This window comes from Myxocyprinus asiaticus, chromosome 18 (assembly GCF_019703515.2).
Source record: "Myxocyprinus asiaticus isolate MX2 ecotype Aquarium Trade chromosome 18, UBuf_Myxa_2, whole genome shotgun sequence".
In the NCBI taxonomy this organism is placed as follows: domain Eukaryota; kingdom Metazoa; phylum Chordata; class Actinopteri; order Cypriniformes; family Catostomidae; genus Myxocyprinus; species Myxocyprinus asiaticus.
In genome coordinates this window covers 38,240,536-38,247,377 of record NC_059361.1, presented here as the reverse complement: position 1 = coordinate 38,247,377, position 6,842 = coordinate 38,240,536, and positions in this window count along the sequence as shown.

Genomic DNA, 6,842 nt, shown 5'->3' with positions numbered 1-6,842 from the left:
ACCATTCACTTGCATTGTATGGACCAACAGAGATATTCTTCTAAAAATCTTAATTTGTGTTCTGCAGAAGAAAGAAAGTCATCCACATCTGGGATGACATCAGGGTGAGAAAATGAGTGCGTTTTAATTTTTTGGTGAACTATCCTTTTAATTTGATGCACGGAAGAAAGAAGTCATATGGGTTTGGAACAACATGGTGGTGAATGATGACAGTTTCCATTATTATCAATATTATTATTATTATTATTATTATTAATAATAAAAATCATTCTGTAATGCATGTTAAATGTGTACCATGCACTGGAATATGGGAGAGTAATAATCCATTACATTATATGTGAAAGTAACTAGTTACTCACTTCTTGAGTATTCTTTTTATTAGATACTTTCTTACTCAAGTAATTTTTAACATTATTACTTGTACTTCTACTTGAGTAATCATTTTTTTAAATAATTGTACTTTTACTTGAGTAAAGTTTTTGGCTACTCTACCCACCTCTGGTGTAGAAAGAGAAACATAATAAACATGGTTTATTATGTTCAGTGAAGTTACAGTTAGCTTTAGCAAGTCTTGTGGACAGGAATGTATTTTATTACTCTGGCTGTTCTAAAGAATACAATTACACCCCCAAATCAGTGTCCTGACTGATGGAATCTTTGTCAGCTTTATAGATTTTCAGATACTCTGAGAGAGAATTGCATACAGCCTTTCTTTCAGCATGCTGGACATGAAAATATCTGTGATTCTAATGTCAAATGGCAAAAATGACCCTCATCACATGCAAACATGTTGCACCAGGCACTTGCAAAATACTTGGATGTATCCCCTAAGAGACCACACTAATCGCACATGTTTCTTCTTTAGAATTTTAGAAGATACGTGAATAATGTTCCACACTGTGATTTGCTGCTCATATTTGCCAAGATACAAAAAGACTGCAATCAATTAAAACATTTAATTGCATTAATTTTTATAGCTATACTCTTCTCTGTCAACAATGATCTCATGCAACTAGTCTCATCTGTGTCTATTTTGACCTCTTTTAGGAGAAACGTCTGAGACAAAATTGATACCTACATGAAACATAAACATAAGAACTACATTAAGTTTCTGGAGTTATGACAGAGCATCTTTTGAGCAATAAAACGTTCCTCTGTGAGCATATTAGCTTTTGCTGTGCTATTGCAATTGATTTTGATTTTCGTGTAATGTAATTGTGCTGATGTTTTGGCTAAGCTTGCTAAGTGGGTTTAAGTGCTAAGCTAAACAGGAATGGAGTGCTAAAAAGCTAACGCTAAGCCATATGAAAAGTGCAAGTTAGGATTATGTTTTCACTTTGCCATTAAATGTCCCTTAGCCATTTCACTGGACATTTATCTTCGTAAAGACTTCAGTAGGGGGTTTGCCACATGGTGAGCGGTTTGAAGTAGTCATTGGACACTTGAGTCCCCAGACGGCATAGGGTTGTTATCTGACAGAAAGCCTTTAAAGGAGGAGCAAACCAGATTGATTATGGTGTTAGTATCTAAACTGCAGCCCCTGCACCTAATATTCTTTACAGTACATCAATCAAGTGATGCCACAGTAAACTCTGACTCAACCTGGTTTCAGTGTTCTTCAGAGATATATTATTGCCTGTATAAGGATGTATCTGAAAACACTTTGGCTTAGGTAATGCATCTTGTCAGCACCTGTGAAAATTAAAACATCTCCTAGCAAGGGCTAACTGGCAATGCTAATGCTAGCTAGACACACCCAGAACCCCTGGTCTTACCTTTATATTTCTGTTTATTTTCTCTCTCTCTCTCTCTCATTTTAATAATTAAAATTCCATTATCATTTACTCATCCTCATGTCGTTCCAAACCTGTATGTTCTTTCTTCTGCACAAAAGGAGAAATTCAGAAGACTGTTCACACTGCTCTTATGGTACTTCCTAACTGGTTATAAGACACATGAAAACAAACAATGTTTGGCATAACCTGGTCTCACAGAATCATGTTACTATAGATTCAATTACTGATTTTCAAATTTCAATGGTGGATTAGGGAGCGCTGCAGTTTTTAATAATCTTTTAAGCATTAAATGTTTGTAATCAGTCATTTTAGCGCCATGCAGTGGACATTTCACCTCGTAACTGTCACGATACGTGTAATAACACACGTCATATCATTTTACAAAAACAAATTAATTTGATTAGGCAGCATAATTGACATCAAAGCTGGCGACATTGAATATATGTAAGCGCAAATGAGAATCAAGAGCTACAGCAGAGGGCAAGTTGTTCAGAGTAAACTTAAATGTCAACCTAAAAATTCTGTTGAACTGAAAAACTGACTTTTATGGTGTTTTTTTGTGACTTTTGGAGCTTGACAGCCTTAATTTACTTGCACGGTATGGAAAACAGCAACTGAAGAAAACAAATAATTAAAAAATCATTTAAATCGACATGAAGGATTCTGAAATGATGACAGAGTTTTAAATTTTGGATGTACTGTTCCCTTAGGCTACAAACCGAAGGAAAAATTAAATAATGAATCTTCTCACAGAAGTTTATATTTTTTGCCTTATATTTTCTTAAAAATAATTAAATCTAGGCCACATTCTAAGCAGATCATGGTTTGTCTAGTGAACAATTATAAATGACAAACTGGAAAGTTTGCATGTTGTCCATATGGAATAGTCTGAATTATGCTAATGACTGCTACTTATGTTAATGTGCTTGATATTTGCCAAGACTTGTAAAACCTATTGGCTGTTGTTATTGAAAGTTAAGCCCATGCAAGCAACACAAATATACCCTTCCTTTTTCATGACAGATACTCTTGTCCTTTATCTCTCCTAACAGCTTTACTCACAAATACGTCACTTTTGTTTGGAGACCTTTATGTATTTTACAATCACTATACTGTAGCTTCAGAAAAGCAAGTTGCTCTACCACACAAAAACCTGATTTTCATTTTCCACAGAAATGTGCTTTTTAGAATAACAAAGCTTTCCCCAGAGACGTGGCTCGCCACCATACGCCAAACAAGTCAACTCATATGCTTTACAAATTTCAAAGTTCCATTCTCAGAGATATGCAGTGTTGTTTTGTACTAGAAATGAATGTTGGCCTTGCATTTGCCTGAAACCACCTCCTATTTATGTATGCATTTATTTATATATTTCTCTAAAACTTTTTCTTTTTGAGCTTTAATTAAAAAATACATACATAAAAAGTTGATTGGTGGAACAATGTTCTTTCTAGTTCTTTCTGTATATATATATATATATACCATATATTTATACATATTTGCTCTGTGCAAACACTGTGCCTCCAATTTCAGCACTCCAGTCAGTTGTAGTGTTCTGATTTTTAGTCAGTTGGATAACTTTCACAAAAACATGTGCAGGTCACATTTCACCCCAAAATTAAATGTGTGTGTGTGTGTATACACCTACTGACCACTTTATTAGGTACACCTGTACACCTACTTATTCAAGTGATTATCTAATCTGTCAATTGTGTGGCAGCAGTGCAATGCATAAAATCATGCAGATACAGATCAGGAGCTTCAGTTAATGTTTACATCAGCCATCAGAATGTTTGGTGCCAGATTGGCTGATTTGAATATTTCTGTAATTGTTGATCTCCTGGGATTTTCACACACAACAGTCTCTAGAGTTTACTCAGAATGGTGCCAAAAACTAAAAACATCCAGTGAGCAGCAGTTCTGTGGACGGAAATGCCTTGTTGATGAGAGAGGTCAACAGAGAATGACCAGACTGGTCGGAGCTGACAGAAAGGCTACGATAACTCAGATAACCGCTCTGTACAATTGTAATCAGCAGAATAGCATCTCAGAATGCACAACATGTCAAACTTTGAGGCGAATGGGCTACAACAGTAGAAGACCATGTTGGGTTCCACTTCTGTCAGCCAAGAACAGAAAGCTGAGGCTGCAGTGGGCACAGGCTAACTAAAACTGGACACTTAAAGACAGGAAAAACATAGCCTAGTCTGATGAATCTGGATTTCTGCTGAGGTACATAGATGGTAGGCCCACTAGACAAGGAAGGGTGTAACATGCGCTCTCTTGGATTCATTAAAGACCAGATGTGCTGCTGCATTCTGGATAATTTGCTGAGGCCTCATTGCGCATGCAGGAAGGCTGGCTAAGAGAGCATTACAGTAGTCCTGTCTAGATATGACAAGAGAATGAACAAGGAGTTGGGTGGCATATTCAGAGAGGAGGCTCTTATCTTTCTAATTTTGTACAGTATAAATCTACATGATCAGACTGTTTTTTAAATTTGGTTGTTTAAATTGAGTTGGTTGTTGATGGTTACCCCTAGATTTCTGACCATTTTAGAATGTGTTATTTTAGATGAACCCTGCTGAATGGAGATATTGTGCTCAACAGCAGGGTTGGCTGGAAAGACGAGGAGCTCAGTTTGCACTAGGTTGAGTTGGAAAAGGTATTCCTTCATCCAGGCTGAGATGTCTGCCAAACAGGCTGAGATTTGAGAATTCACCCTGGGGTCATCGGGCTGGAAAGACAAGTAGAGCGGTGTGTCATTGGCATAGCAGTGGTAAGAGAACCCATGTGCTTGAATGATGGGTCCCAGTGATTTTATGTATATAGAGAAGAGAAGTGGTCCAAGCACTGAGCCCTGAGGTACCCCAGTAAGGAGCTGATGTGACTTGGACATCTAACCTCTCCAGGCTACCTTGAAAGACCTACCTGATAGATAGGAGCTCAACCAGCCAAGCACAGTTCCTGTGATGCTCAGAGTAGAGAGGATGGACAGGAGGATCTGATGGTTGACTGTGTCAAAGGCTGCAGATAGGTCCAGGAGAATAAGTACAGATTGATCCAGCTCTCACTTGTCTCAGGGATACAGTGACAGACAGCAGGGCATTTGGTGGAATGTCCACTTTTGAAATCTGACTAATTGTTGTCTAGCAGCTTGTTTTGTGACAGAAAGGCAGAGATCTGACTGAAAACTACCCTTTCAAGTGTTTTTGCCTTTAATAGGAGGAGAGAGACTGGTCTGTAATTTTCTACTTGTGTGGGGTAAAGCGCAGTGTTTTAAGCAATGTACCAAGTAGAGATGTGTAAATTATGTGTGTGAGTGCAGGTAGATTGTAGTGATAGCATGGAATTCAAATGAATTATTGTTACATAGTGTGGAGAGTGGTGTTAACATGCATATTGTGTATTTTAACATTTTCATATTGTCCCCCATTCACCTCCTTTGTCAGTGCAGATTTGTTATTTATGTTAAAGAAAAGGAGAGACAAGTCAAAATAAATTTTTGTGATAATCAATATTATGCCACAAATGCCTTGTATTGAACCCGGAATATACATTTAATACCAGAACATCTCTTGGTGGTGGGTCAGGGATTTCTCCCTGCTACCCCCTGCAGCTGGACACCAGATCCTTTCAGCTGCCTCTCATACTTGCCTTCCCATCAAGACATTCCTCCTTTACAGGTCCTAACATGCAGACAAGGTTCAATGACTCCCCCAAAAATATATCCTACCCTACATCCCAAGGCCTCTACCATGCTGACATCTGCTTCACATCCTGTATCAAACCGACCGTGTGGCATATAACCTCCCATGCAAGCATTCGCACCAACCCTGTGCCTAAGGTTTTGCTAGCCCCACTGACACCATTAATGTGTGCTCAGTGCCTCCGGTTCTGTATGGTATAACTTCCCATATGACCATTGATGCCAACCTGGTGTCTAAGATTGTGATAGCCCCACTGGCCCCATTAATGCATGCTCAGTGCCCCCAGTTCCGTATGGCATAACTTCCCATACAACCATAGATGCCAACCCATTGGCTAAGTTTATACTAGCCCAGCTGGCACCGTTAATGTGTACTCAGTGCCCCCAATTCTGTATGGTATAACCTTCCATCCGACTACATGCACCAACCCAGTGGTTAAGGCTGTGTTAGCCCCACTGGCACCATTATTGCATGCTCAGTGCTCATTCTACCTTACCACACAACACACTATGAGCCAACCACTCCAATAACCCTAGCTAGCATACTAGGTAGACACCAGCCCTAGTATTCCCTACAAATGTTCCTCATACCAACTTTCTACTGCTTTTCTCACTTCAGCACACCCCACTTTTTGTCCATCCTTCTTCACCATAGCCAGAAGCTCCCTTTCTCAGCTTCTTCTGACATTTCCTTCTTTAACGCCGATCCAGCGATACCAATGTCTTTAAATTAGCGCTGCACTGATGTTCTCAAGAATCCTAAACACCCAACCTCTACAGGGCAAGTGGCAGTCCTTCATCCATTTTCCCTGCACTCAGGCCAGATCAGCATATTTGAACTTCTTCCTCTCATAGGCTGTCTCCAGTCTCTCTTCACATTGGATGGTTAGCTCAGTCATCATGATTATTTTAGCTGATGTCAACCATAACACTACATCTGGCCTAAAGGAGGTAATGGCGACTTAAGAAATGAAATTTCACCTTCTGGACAAGGTTGACCTCCATTCTCCAATTACCTCCAGGTGCTAGGATTGATCTGGCTTTCCTCTATGCAATGCCTTAGACTGCCCCTTCCTTTTTAACAAAATCAATGAGCTTCCTTTACACATCTTGAAGATCTCTGCCAGCTTGTGCAGGACCTGATCATGCTGCAGCCTGTACCATCCTTGCTCCAAGCGGTCTTGAAACCAGCCAACATATGCTGTAGATTCTCTATTTGGACCTCATGAGGGGACAAATCTCCTCTGTACCATCCCACTGAGACCAATTTTCCAAGGTTTGGAATGGTGTCATAAGTGAATATTATTATAGAGCTTAGCCTGGCGGTACCTAGCATT